This window comes from Narcine bancroftii, chromosome 3, assembly GCF_036971445.1.
Source record: "Narcine bancroftii isolate sNarBan1 chromosome 3, sNarBan1.hap1, whole genome shotgun sequence".
Lineage (NCBI taxonomy): Eukaryota > Metazoa > Chordata > Chondrichthyes > Torpediniformes > Narcinidae > Narcine > Narcine bancroftii.
The window spans coordinates 144,108,085-144,122,955 of record NC_091471.1 but is presented as its reverse complement, the minus strand read 5'-3'; positions in this window follow the sequence as shown (position 1 = coordinate 144,122,955).

The window sequence follows — 14,871 nt, the reverse complement described above, 5'->3', positions numbered from 1 at the left end:
ACCACCAAAGGTTTGTAAAATTCTGCCTTATGCAGAAAATTATCAACCAAAAGCTAATTTGGAAGTAGTTACTGATATCGTTAAATAATACTGGTGAAGGAATTCAGCTAGTCAGGGTAAAGAGGTGGTGTTAGTTGAACATCAAGATGGTAGCACTTGTACAAGATCATTGGTGCGTGCATTTAGTCAACAATATGTACGCCCAACAGATTCTCATTGTGTTTGTGATATTCAACTCAGTAATGTAGCTTGCATTACCTCAGATACGTACACAAGTCGCATGCAGCTGTTTAGGAGCTCTCAGAATTAAATTTTATTAATGCCTCAATATTTACGACTGTACATCCGCAATCTGATGAAATCTGCAAACTCTGAAATTCTATTTTAATTTCCTTTAATCAAAATCAACACACCAACAGAATTGTCTCTGGAGAGTATTCACTTTTTTCCATAAACTTAGGAATAGAGAAAATGTTGAAAACAATGAACAGGCCACTCGGCAGCTGAGGGGAGAGAAGTAGAGTTAACAACCTAAACAGCTATTTCTGATGTGCTGTCCATAGACATGCTGAGTGCTACCAGCATTTTCAGTTTCTAATTTAGGTTCCTAGTGGTTTCTGATTCCCTTTCTTTGCTTCACTTAGGATTATACATATAACTCAGTACTCAGCAAGATTGGTTGCTAGTGGTCTTTAGATTTATTTCATGGACGAATGTAAAGAGTGATACATTGGGACTTTTAACTTCTTTTTCCTTCAGTGAATAATCTTTATTTATGAACATCAGTACCAATTTCTATAATAAATAACATGGAGTGGCCATGGAATCTATTTTGTTTGTAGAAATCGTGATCTGCATACTACTACCAGGGGAATTATTTGTAATTGAAAAGGCAAATAAGCAGAATTAAATTTTTATTTGAAAATAACATTGTATTATATTAACTCCAGGTATCAGTGCCTAGTGCATCGTGCCATCTGGATTTAAGCCTCATTAACTAACCAAAAGGCATCAGGGGCTATACTTCTATTGTGATGTAATCTTAGTCTATGGTTGTTCTTGACTGTATAAAACTTAAAATGATATAAAGATAAATATTAATTATTCTGAAACATAATTTCTTCTTCTTATTTGAGGAGGTGGGGGGAGTGAGTAACATCTTAAACGAGGGTTCCACTCCAAATCTGTGGGTTCTGAGATGCTCCTTATGTGGTCAATGTGGTATCTGTAGACCCCGCTATGGCTGAGGATGTTACATTGTTTCAAGCAGGCTGCAGGAGATTTTCCTCTGAGCTTTGAAGAAGCTTGGAGTGGCGAACCTGTTTTGGGGGTGGGCTGTTGGGCAATGTAGAGTGGCCCACCCATCAAGAAGTGTGATTGAAGTGAATGTTAGAGATGTTGGCCAGGCTTTTATTATTATCTTGCCAGCATATTTTATAGTTGTTATATTATTTAGTTATTAACAGGTGGTACTGAGAGTGATTGGTTAAGCATGCATTGGCGACTTTAGTTTAAGGTTTCAAGCTGAATTAGCAGATGATGTTCTGAAGTGTTATGAAATGATAGCAGTATAATACTGCAGTGAGAAGACCCCTGCAAATGTCAGGCAAGGTATGTTTGGATGTTAGTGAAAGCTACAAAAGGAGATGGACAGGTTACACAAATGGGCCAAAATATAACGAAGAGTGAAATGTTTTTTTTTCATAACTTTATTTATTCATTCAACAAAGTTATTACATACAGTAAAAAAAAGTACATATTATGAATGATAAAAAAAATTATATATAAAAAAGAAGAAAAAAAAGAAGAAACCCTCCCCTCCCTCTCTCAGCCAGCTCTCTTTAGGAGAGCCAACGAAAGAAAAAAATGGTATATTTACTAAAATCTAATCAAGGTAAATCTAAATGTAAATATTCTAAATATAAAAACCACTTTATTAAAAAAAAGAATAATTATCATGTAAAACATACGTGATTTTTTCCATTACCAAACAAGTTTTCATCTCATTATGCCATCATCTGTTAATATCAATCACATTAGCATTTTTCCACGTACTTGCTATACATTTTTTTGCTACAGATAAAGCTAAATATACAAAAGCAATCTGAAATTTGTCTAATCCCAAATCTTTCAAAGGATTCAACTCACCCAACAAAAATATTGTCGGATCCAGAGGTATTTTGATCTTATACAAATGTTCCAAAAACAATTGAATTGCTTTCCAAAAAGATTGTATATGTACACATAACCAAACAGCATGAAAAAAAGTTCCAACCAAATTACCACATCTAAAACAAGAGCCTAATTCACTAAAACCATATTTTTAAAAACTTTTCATGTGTTAAATACAATTGATGTAAAAAATTGTAATTAACCATTGCATAATGAACATTTATCAATCTAGTAACACTAACATGACAAATATCTAACCAATCATCCTCGGAAAAAGTAAGGTTAATATCCTTTTCCCATTTGAACTTAGATCTATCCCATCCCTTTTTTTCCATACTTTCCTGTAATATTTGATACATCAATGAAATATATCCCTTTTCTGGTGCAATCACAAGAAAAGATACAAATTTAGTCAATTTAGGTAAAATCATATCTCTACCAAATATTTGTTTTACTAGGGATCGAAGTTGATAATAAATGAATAAAGAATTCTCATTAATACCAAAATCTTTCATCATTTGATTAAAGGATAAAAATTGACTTTCTTTAAAACAATCTCCCAAGTTTTTTATTGAAAAAGGAATAAGTTGGTTATTATATAACGGTGTTAAAGTCAATAATTTACCCTTAGAACCTATCGTTCTATCTTTTTTCATCCACACCTTAATTAAATGTTTCAGTATAGGCACATTATATTGTTGTAAGAAATTTAAATTCCACCGAAACAAAAATTAATGTATTTCAAATTCAGAAATATTAGCCATCTCAATTTTAGCCCAACTAGGGGGCCATTACAAATCCATTAATGAACTAATAAATTTAAATTGAGCTGCCTCATAATAATTTTTAAAATGTGGTAAGCGTAATCCCCCTAATGCATATTTCCATGTTAGTTTATTCAAAGCTACTCTCAGAAATTTACCCTTCCATAAAAATTCCCGAACCATTTTATTTAAATCTCAAAAAAAAATTCTTATTAAGTAAACACGGAATTGACTGAAACAAATATAGTATATGTGGAAAGATATTCAATATGATTGTATTTATTCTTCCAATTAAATTTATAGGAAGATCCTTCCATTTAATCAAATCAGCTTTGATCTTTTTCATTAATGGTACATAATTTAATTTATATAAAGATTGATAATCAACATCCACATTTATAGCCAAATATTTAATTCGATCAGTCTACTTCAAATTAGTAATATTCTTATAAACTGAATAATCTCCTTCACCTGTCGGTAAAATTTCACTTTTTTCCCAGTTAACTTTATATCCAGACAAAGATCCATATTATGTTAAACATTCCTTCAAGTATAAAAGTGACTGAACTGGGTTTGTTAAATACACCAATACATCGTCAGCAAATAGATTAATTTTATACTCCTCATCTAAAACTCTCATACCTTGTATCTGTATATTTTGTCGCATCAACTGTGCTAAAGGTTCAATTACTAACGCAAACAAAGCTGGAGACAAAGGACAACCTTGTCGAGTTGAACGAGTTAATTTAAAAGGTTCCGAGATCTGACCATTTGTCAATACCCTGGCTATTGGTTTATTGTATAAAGTTTTAATCCAACCAATAAAAGAAGGACCAAACTTAAATTTCTCTAAGACTTTAAATAAAAAATTCCACTCAACTCTATCAAAAGCCTTTTCTGCATCGAGAGATATCACCATTGGATGGTTAGGGCACTGTCAATATTTATTAATCAAACTAATCTGAAGCATACTTATTCTTTATGAAACCTGTTTGATCAACATGTATCAACTTAGGTAAAAATTTAGCCAATCGATTCGCTAATCCTTTAGCTATTATTTTATAGTCTACATTCAACAAAGAAATTGGTCTATATGAAGACACCTTTAATGCATCTCTATCCTTCTTAGGAATTACAGTAATTAAGGCACTAGAGCATGATTCAGGTAAATCATAATGTTCATTAATCTGTTGTATCACATCTCCAAACTCTATAGATAAATCATCATAAAATACCTTATAAAATTCAACCGAAAACCTGTCATCACCAGATGATTTTCCATTCAGTATTTCCAACATAGCCGATTTAATTTCTAAATCAGTAAAAGGAGCCTCCAGCTCCAGTATGTCTTCTTCTCCTAGTACCGGTAATTTCAACACCGATAAAAAGGAGTCAATCTCCTGTTTTTCCTCAGAAGTATATAATTTCTTATAAAATGAATGAAACTCATCATTAATCTCACGAGGTTTGTAAGTAATAGTCAAATTTCATCTAACTGCATTAATAACTCTTGATACCTGTTCTTTCTTTAACTGCCTTGCAAGTACCTTATGTGCTTTCTCAACCCATTCATAATACTGTTGTTTAGATCTATTAATCAAGCATTCAAATTGATAAGATTGCAACGTATTGTATTTCAATTTCAATCTAGACAACTCTATCTTCTGATTTTCTATCACATCTCTCTGAAATTCCTTTTCTAATTCATCAATCTAGTTCTCTAATTCAAGGCTCTTGGTCAGATAATTCTTTTTAACCTTAGAGGTATAACTAATTATTTGACCTCTCAAGTAAGCTTTCATAGCATCCCACAATGTAAATTTACTCTGAATGGAGTTAACATTTTCTTCCAAAAAGAGATTAATTTGTTTTTAAAAAATTCAATAAATTCTGCTTTTTTTAACATTGTATTAAATCTCCAACGAGAAGCTGCACAAACTTTTTCAGAACTTTCATAAGTAAAATACAACAAAGAATGATCCGAAATGACCCGACTTTTATATTCTGCTTGCAATATTTTCCCCTGTAAATGTGCCGATACTAAAAACAATCAATTCTAGAAAAAGATTCATGTCTAAATGAATAAAAAGTGAAATCCTTCTCTGTTGGGTTAAGATGTCGCCAAATGTCCACTAAATTAAAATCTTTCATCAAAGCTCGAATTTGAATTGCCATTTTAGATTTTTTAACATTTTTTGGAGATTTATCTAATAAAGATTCCAAAACACAGTTAAAATTTCCTCCAACCAGAACATTTTCATTAGCTTTCCCCAAAATCAGAAATGCAACCGAAATAAATGCTTCATCATCCACATTTGGTGCATAAATGTTAAGTAAAGTCCAAAATTCATTAAAAATCTTACAATTCAACTTAAGAATACATCCTGCATTCATTTCCATTGATCGTAATTGAAAAGATACATTTTTATGTATCAAAATTGCTACTCCCTTAGCTTTGGAGTTAAATGAAGAAGAAAAAACATGTCCCTCTTCAATTTCATAATTCCTTTTTCATTCAAATGTGTCTCCTGTAAAAAAGCTACAACAATCTTCATCTTTTTAATGTAAGCCAAAACTCGCTTATGCTTGATCGGGTTGTTTAATCCCTGAACATTAAAGGTAGCAAATTTCAAATTCAACATATCTAATACAATTGCTAAATACCAAAAATAATCACAAAATTAATAATTACAAAGAAAAAAAAGAGAATTATTTTATATAGAACCCTCAAATTAAAATATATAGGCCCTCCAAATAAAAATAATATTCGTTAATAAGAGAAAAAAAAACAACAAAAGAACCTACCTAAAGGTAGTAACTCCCTAAAAAAACTGGATGTGGATTACCCACTAGTGACTGATGACTAACAAAGAAGTTAGTGCAATCCCCTCCACCCCAGCCAGCCAATCAAAAATATTAACATATTACAAAAAAAATCATCCTTGAGATTCCAGTCCAGATGGTGAACTCATTTCAAGAGTAGCTGAACTCTTTCCATTCCCGTTCTTTCCACTTCTGCCATTTTGTCCATTTCCAAATCCATCAGATTTTCTTTTAGGAGATAATGGTGGACTTCTTCTTTGACCTCTGACATCCAGTAACGAATTAGCAAAAACCATTGTTTCATGCTCACTCTCAAAGAATTGAGACTGATAGTTTCCATAAAACACTTTCAACACAGCAGGATAACGAAAAGCAAATTTGTAACCTTTACACCATAAAACATCTTTAACTGGATTAACTTCACGTCGGTGTCTGATACCCTGACTCAAATCAGGGTAGAAGAAAACCCTACTATTCTAAACCATCATTGGAGCTTTCCTTTGTCTTGCATTTTGAACTGCAAGTCGAAGAATTGTCTCTCTATCCAAACAATTCAAACAACAAACTATCACAGCTCTTGGTGGTTGACCAGGTATGGGGTGGTCTTCTTAAAGCTCTATGTGCTCTTTCCAATACCAATCCATCAGGAAAAGACTCTTCCCCTAACATCTGGGGAATCCAATTTTTAAAAAATTTAACAGGATCTTGACCTTCTATACCTTCTGGCAAACCCACAATTTTCACATTATTTCTTCTGCTTTGATTTTACAAATAGTCCTTTTTTTTTGTTAACTCTTTTTCCCAGGCTCCTAAATCTTTAACTGATCTTTTCACCTTTATTATTGTTTCTGTATTGGATTGTACCTGTTGTTTACATTCAGAAAAAGAAGCTTCAAACTTTTAAAAGTTTTTCTGATTTTCTTTAACTTCTGCCTTAATGACAGTTAGGTCTGAAATTATATCAGTATTCATTTGAACCAGCTGGTTCAATTGACCAGTAATTACATCCAAATAAGAAGCAATACCTTCAAACATCATGTAAACAGGCTGAAGTGCAGTTTGAAATGCAGGATCCGGTTCCATAAATTGTAATTCACTTTCTTCCAGCTCTTCTTCCATTTCCTGTACAGTGGTAGAGTAAGGTAAGTCCTCTTCATGTTATTCTTCAAAAGGCAGCATTCTAGTCATTTTGCTGTGAGTTTGGACACCCAACGATAACCCCCCCTGACATCCTCAGGGCGTCGTTGCTGCTGTCCCCCCGCAGACCATTTTTTCATAAAATTATGGAGTTTTCCGTAATTAACAGCGCCACCCAAGCCCATAATCGCTGCAGACTGCATGTCTGCCATCACAATCCTCTTCCTCCATGCTCCCGTCTCTTCCAACGGGGGTGTTCGCTGTAACAAGCCTCCAGGCTCATGTCCGACCTTTCAGGAGCGCACTCCTTCCTCCGCAGAACGGGTCGAACCAGCGCCATTTTGAGACTGGTGAGTAGCTGTTCCCTTAGCTTTTGTCCCCACCGGAGATCGTTGAAGCTTGGGGATCACTGAAAACGGATCTGAGGCTGTTCCAGGATGTTTAGGCCCAAATTCTTCTGCACTTCGAAATAGTATTTTCTTTTGTAAATGAGACTTAGTTTTTTTTTTAACATTAGCAGCCATAATGGCTCACCAAAATATCAAACTGAAAATTAAAGTTATAAAATTAAAAATAAAGGGTTAAAAAACAGGCACTTAAAAGTCTGACCAGAGACGGCAGGGATTACACGTCTGATCTCTACGCCACCTTGCCATGCCCCCACGAAGAGTGAAATGTGAGAAAATTTGATACTCTCCCTTTGGTAGGAAAAAAAAGGGAACATTACACAATGAAGCTGCAGACCTTGGAGAAATAAAGTGATCAGGGTGCCCTGTTATATGATGCCTACAGGGCTATAAGGTAGACAGAGCAAGTATTAAGAAATTAACAAAATGTTATTGTATATTAATAGTAGAATTGAATGCAAAAGACAGGTTATACTTTAATTATATAGGGTATCAGTGAGAAAACATGTGGAGTAGAGTGTTAAGTATTGGGATGGTCTCCTTTTTTAAGGAAGGACACTTACATTGAACCTGTGCCGGAGGGTGCTTTGTCTTGAGAGAAAAAATTGGACAAGTTAGGATAGTATCTGTTGGAGTTGAGGAGAATGAGAGGGCATTATATCAAAATAAATATGATCCAAAGAGATCTTGATTTGCCAGACATGGAGAGAATATAATGTTGAATATCTACAGACTCTGGAAATATGGAATCAAATCAGAAAATGCTGGAAAACAGCAGGCCAAGCAACATCTGTGGATAGAAAAACATTGCCCATTTTAGGTTCTGGTCAAAGTTCTTCCATTTGAAATGTTAACTGTTTGCCTTTCCACAAATGCTTCCGGACCTACTGAGCTTTTCTGACATTTTCTGGTTTTGTTTCAGATTAGTGGAGGGGATGTTTCCATTTGTGGAAGAATTGGCTGAGCCAAATATTTTCTTCCAGCTGATCATTTGTGTTTGGGATTCTCTTTTTCAAAGGATGGTGGATACAAAGTCTTTGGAAGGGTTTAAGATAGTGGAGGATAGATTGATGATAAACAAGAGGTTGAGATGTTACTACAGATAGATGGGAATATGATCACAACATTATTTTATTCAACAATGGTACATAAAAATGAACAAGTGTATTCCATTAGAAAAAAACACCTACAATCTCAAAGACAAATATGCTTTATTTGAACAAATTTGGGAACCATACATAGTGAATATTAGAAACCGTCAATTTCAGACCTCCATCCCTTAAAGTGATAAGTTATAATTAAGAAATTAAATAAATATGAAATATTGGATGAGACAATTTATTTTTCTTTTCTTCTTTTTTCTGTTCTTCTATTGTTTATTTATTTCTTCTTTCTTATTTCTTTCATTTCTTGTTTTAAGTTATGGGGGTGGGGAGGGTAGGCGAAGTGGGGGGAATGAAAATGTCACTGTGTATATTTTAATGCTGAATATTTGTATATATTTTTACTAATCTGGTTCGAAGTGGAGTATTAAATATAAATAAAAAAATATTTAAAAAACAGAGCAGACTCAAGGAGCTAATTACCTCATTCCTGCTTACATTCTATATGCCCACCTATTCATAAGGCATTCTCTAGTCTCTTGTCAAGTCAAGTTCATTTTATTGTCATCTGATTGTACAAGTACAACCTGATGAAAAAGTGTTCTTCGGTCTTCAGTATAAAACATGCAGACACACAACCAGACATAACACACATACAGACAAACAATGTATATGCAGGACAAGTGTTTCATTAATACAAATAAATAATTAAATATTGCTTTGTACAAATGAAAGTCTCGGATATTTAGTGTGAGTAGTTCCTTTGGTCGTTCAGCATTCTCACTGCCCATGGGAAGAAGCTGTTCCTCAGCCTGGTGGTGTTGGCTCTGATACTCCTGCATCTCTTCCCCAACGGGAGCAGCTGAAAGATGCTGTGTGCAGGGTGGAAGGGGTCCTCAATGATTTTGCATGGCCTCTTCAGACAACAATCCTGGTAGATCACTTTGATGGGGGAGAGGGAGACTTCAATTATCCTCTCTGCCACTTTGATGGTCCTGTAGCACTGCCAAAGGCAGAGCTGCTGAAATGAATGCTGTCCACACCAAACAAATAAACCAGTAACTGGCGTTTGTTCAAACCACGCGCATTCCTTTTTAGGGGAGGTGACAGGCTCATGGGAATGATGTTAAAATGCTGCTGTGAGGCCTGGCCGTTCCACTGGCAAAACGCTGCAGCCTGGAACTTCTGCGTGGTGGGGGGAAAGTCCCTGTGCCCTACCGCACTGGCTGTTCACTAGGGATATTTGGCTCATCATCTGCGGGGTTGACCCAGCTCATTACATCACTCCCCCCCCCCCCCCCCACCCCCTCAGAATCGCAGTCTTTTTGGGTGAAGTTTGAGAGATTGTCTTTGGACTGGCGCTCTCAGAGCCATAGTGTAGGGGCAGGCAAAGGCTCTGAACAGTCCAAGTGGGCTTTCTTGAGGTGGACGACTCTAAACATGGCGTGCCTGCCTCCAATGTTTAGAGTATATACAATCCCCCTCCCTTCTCAGTACCTTAAAAGGCCCTTCATGAGGGCACTGCAGGAGGGGGGGGAGTACCTGATTTGCCCTGTCTTACAAAGACAAAGTCTTTGGCTTTGAGTTCTTGTGGGACGTGGCTGGTTAGCGTCCCGTGGGTGGTGTTAGGATGTGGATGTGGGTAGACGGTGTGGTTCCTTAGCCGCTGTAGGACATCCAGGGTGTTCGGTGATGGTTCCATGGAGCTGAAATAGACATCACCTGGGATGGAGAGTGGTGTGCCGTAGACTATTTCTGTTGATGAGGTGGGGAGGCCCTCTTTAGGTGCTGACCGGATGCCCAGCAGGACCCATGGTAGTTCATTCTTCCAGTTGGGCCCATGCAGCTGTGATTTGAAGGCTGCTTTTAGATGACAGTGAAAGTGCTCTACCAGCCCATTAGATTGGGGGTGGTAAGTGGTTATGAGATGTAGCTGGCTGCTGCAGAATTTGGGCATGGTCACCCAGAGGGAAGGGGGAAGTCTGGCTCCCCAGTCCAAAGTTATGTGGGAAAGGACACCAAAACGGATGACCCACTGTGAGGTAAAGGCTCTCGACAGGTCTCTGTGTCGCAGGCCGGCATGAGCACTGCCTCTGGCCAGTGTGTAAAGCAGTTGACTATGGTGAAAAGGTACATCATCTTCTGGCTGATGGGAAGCGGCCAAACAATGTCCACATGCACGTGGTTGAACCTGTCTGCTGTGAGCGGGAAATGTTGAACTTGGTCTTTAGTGTGTCAATGGACTTTGGCTCACTGGCATTGTACACAGCTTTTTGCCCAAAATGAAACTTTGTGCTGAAGCCCATACCATATGAACCTGTCCAAAATGAGGTGGAATGTTGACCAGATGGAAGGATGAGAGATTCCATCCACTTGAATGAATACCCACCATCTCCGTGTCACGGGCAGGATAGGCCTGGGGTAGACTGTAGACATATCACACAGGAGTGTTGGGCCTCCTGGTTCCAGCGCAAACTCCTCAATTTGTAGGCTTGTGATGGAGGTGTGGTATGCCTGGTCCCTGGTGAGCTGAACTGTGTCGATGGCACCCATCACCTCAGAGATCGTTGGTCTGCACAGAGCGTCAACTACCATGTTGGACGTCCCCGCCATTCAGAGATGTATGAAAGGTGCCATTGTTGCCTTGCCGACCAGGCATCCGAGAATTTGCCCAGCACCTGCACCAGCGGCTTGTTGACCATGTGGGCTGTGAACATTTGGCCTTCGAGAATGTACCAGAAATGGTCTATGGCCAAGTACATTGCCAGCAGTTCACGATCAAAAGTGCTGCACTTCAGCTCGGGTGGTCAGAGATATTTGCTGAAGAAAGCGAGTGGCCGTCACTAGTGATCCACATATTGTTGCAGTACTGCACCCACTGTCTGGTGTGAGGCTGTGGCGTACTGTTAGACAGAATCAGACACACACAAGGTAAAGACTGTACAACAGGCTTTAATCGACGAAGACATCCATAGAGCAGGGCTGGCTGTAGCTGCTGTAAACTCTGAGGGAGTCTTCAGAGGGTCGGCTCAGGCTTATATCCCAGAGGGTGACTGACACTCGACCGGGGGTGGGGGGGCTTGATCCATTCAGGTCGGCTGATTGACAGCCGGCCAGGTGTTGTCCTGTCCCCCATACTCTCCTGCAGGTACAGAGGTTTCAGCTTGCAATAGGCTAGTGGTGTACCACCACAGAGGCGTCTATCGTTAATGACAGGGGTGAGTCTGGATCCGGGTGGGCCAGGAACATGGCTTTGGAAAGTGCTGTTTTGGGGTCTTTGAATGCCTGGAGTGCCTCCACAGACCAGCTGGACTCTTTGTTACCTGCCTTAACGAAGTCGAAGAGTGGCTGCTTCTCCTGGGAGGAAGCAATGATAGAAATTCACCATCCCAAGGAATTCCTGCAGGCTTTTGAGGGTTTTGGGCCTGGGAAAGTTCTAAATGGCCTCGACCTTGTCAGGCAAAGGTGTTGCTCCTTCACTGGAGACGCGGTGCCCAAGGAAGTTGATGGTGGACAAACCGAAATGGCATTTGGAAGGGTTGATGGTTAGCCCAAAAGTCTGCAGCTGGGCAAACAGGAAATTTTAACTGTTCTTTGTGGGTCCTGGTGTCTGGGATGACAATGAGGGATGTCGTCCATGTACACGAAAATTCCCTCCAGGTCTCTTGCCACTACTTCCATGAGGCTCTGAATTGTTTGGGCCGTGTTTTTCAGCCTGATTAGCATTCTCAGGAACTCAAAGAGGTTATGGCCATCTTCTGGATGTCATCTTGGTGCACTGAGATCTGGTGGTAGCCCTTCACCAGATCAACTTTGGAAAAAATCTGGGTACCTTGGAGTCGTGCGGCAAAGTCCTGTATGTGTGGGATGGGGTATCTGTCTTGTACCATTGCATCATTGAGCCTCTGGTAGTCTCTGCAGGGGGGCCAATCACCAGAGTTCTTTGGTACCGTGTGTAGTGGCGAAACTCATGGGCTGTTGGAACGGCAGATGATCCCCAATTCCTCCATCATGGCAAACTCGGCTTTGGCTTGGAGGAGCTTATCTCAGGGCAGTTGTCGCACCCATATGTACATGGGTGGTCCGGAGGTTTCAATGTGGTGTTGCACACCATGTACTGGTTCCGCATCATGGATATTGAGGCCCAGTAGAGCGAGGAAGTTGGTGAGCAGTGCGGAATACTCGCTTTGTTTGAGAGCGTGGACACCCAAAGGCAGGAAAATGCGTTGGCGCAGTTTGAGGGGGAAAACCTGGAAGGTAGTGGCATTAACCAGCCGTCATCGGTTGAGGTCGACCAGGTGTTCGTTCACCCAGAGAAAGTCTACTCCTAGGAGAGCCTGGCTTAATGAGGTGACAGTACAGTCACACCTGCAAACAGCATTTCCCTGTGTGAATGGTCACACAACATGACACATAGATGGGGATGTTTGAACAGTTGGCAGCCTGTAGGGGTAGGCCTCTGGCATTGTTCTTCCGTTCAAAGAATGTGGTCGGAACTAAGCTAGTTTCTGCGCCGGTGTCTATTAGGAATTCCTGCTGGGCTTTCTGATCACATAGATAAAGCAGGCCTTTTCTGGTGCCAACTGCCAAGGCTTTCTCATTTTCCTGCATTGGACTGGGTATGTTGCCTGAAAAGCTGCAGGATGGTACGCACTGCTGGGCATTGCGGCCACACCGGTGGCGGTAGTAGCAGTACCCTGCAGTTTCGTTGCTGCATTGTGGCTAGGCTGCTGCAATGTCCGCCATCAGGGAGCATGAGGTGGCTGAGGTTTGTGCTGTTGTTCCCACTGCACAAATGGGCTGCACATGGATGGAGTCAGGTTGCGGAGTGCGGAAGAGGCGGTCTGCTTCTCTTGCCATGAGGTGCAGTTCAGCAAAGTCCACGTTGGAAATGGCAGTGGCAACATGGAGCAGCAACTTGGAAAGGAACAGGTCTCAAACAGGAAGCACTTTGTTTGTCCATCTGCAAGGGCCACTAGTCCTGCATCAGTTCTGAGGGGGTTGCGATCACCTAGGCCCTGTGTGTTAAGCATGTGAATGACCTGTTTTGCTGGCTAAGTTCAAATGACTCGAGCAAAAACCATTTAAATATCGTGCACTTGGCATCCATGGGTGGGTTGTTGACAAACAGGTCGACTTTCACTGCTGTGGCAAGGCCACATGCCACAACTTGGTGTCCTTGGCTGTTATTCCTCACAGAGTGAACTGTGATTCTGCAAGTTGCAGCCAGCTGCGAGGCTGGTTCGCCCAGAATGGCAGCAAATGGACACTTACGGCGTTAATTGCCGCAGGAGATCCATTGGCGGCAGCCGCTTGGGCTGTGGACGAGCTGACTGGATTCATCTTGCTGCATGTTATGGGTTCAAAAATGTTAGAACCTGTTCGGGGTCACCACTGTGGCACTGCTAAAGGCAGAGCTGTTGAAATAAATGCTGTCCACTCCAAGCAAATAAGCCAGTAACTGCTGTTTATTCAAACCACGCACCTTCCTTTTTAGGTGAGATGACAGGTTCACGGAAATGATGTCATAATGCTGCTGTGAGACCTGGCCGTTCCACTGGCAATGCACTCCTGCCGCCTCAAACTTCTCTGCGGTGGGGGGAAAGCCCTTGTGCCCTGCTGTGATGGCTGTTCACTAAGGCAATTCAGCCCATCGTGTGAGGGGTTGACCCAGCCCACAACAGTCCTGTGGATTGACCTTTGATCTATTTCTCTGCAGCAACCATACCATACTGTGATTCACCCAGCCAGGACACTTTCAATAGAGCTTATACAGAAGGTTGACATAATGGTGGTCAGTAGCCACCTCATAGAGAAGGTTGACATAATGGTGGCCAGTAGCCATGCCTGCTTCAGTCTTCTCAGGAAGTGCAATCATTGTTGCACCTTCCTGAGGGTATGTTGAGTGTCCATGATAGGTCACTAATTAAGTGAACTCCAAGGAACTTGGTGGTTTCTCTTTATTAGAGTTGTTGATGTGTAGTGGATGGTGGTTGTTTCTGGACCTCCTGAAGTCCACTATCATCTCCTTCATCTTGTCCACATTGAGACTCAGGTTGTTATTCTCACATCATTTCATGTTGTGCGAGTCATCGTTTTGCCGATGAAGCCAAATGCAGTTGCGTCATCTACAAACTTGACAACACTGTTGGAGTTGGATTTGGCAACACAGTCATGGGTCTGTCACGTAAACAGCAGTGGGCTAAGTACACAGCCCTGAGGTACGCCAGTTCTCAGCATTGTGATGCTTGATATTCTGATACTGATCCGGACACAGAATCTAATAGGAATTCTGAGAGGGGAATGAAATTAAAATAGCTATTTTTCATTACACCTAGATTCAGAATGTGAATGTTTGAGGTTTATTGTCCAACCTGACGTGTGTGTGTGTGTGTGTGTGTGTGTGTGTGTGTGTGTGTGTGTGTGTGTGTGTGTGTGTGTGTGTGTGTGTGTGTGTGTGTGTGT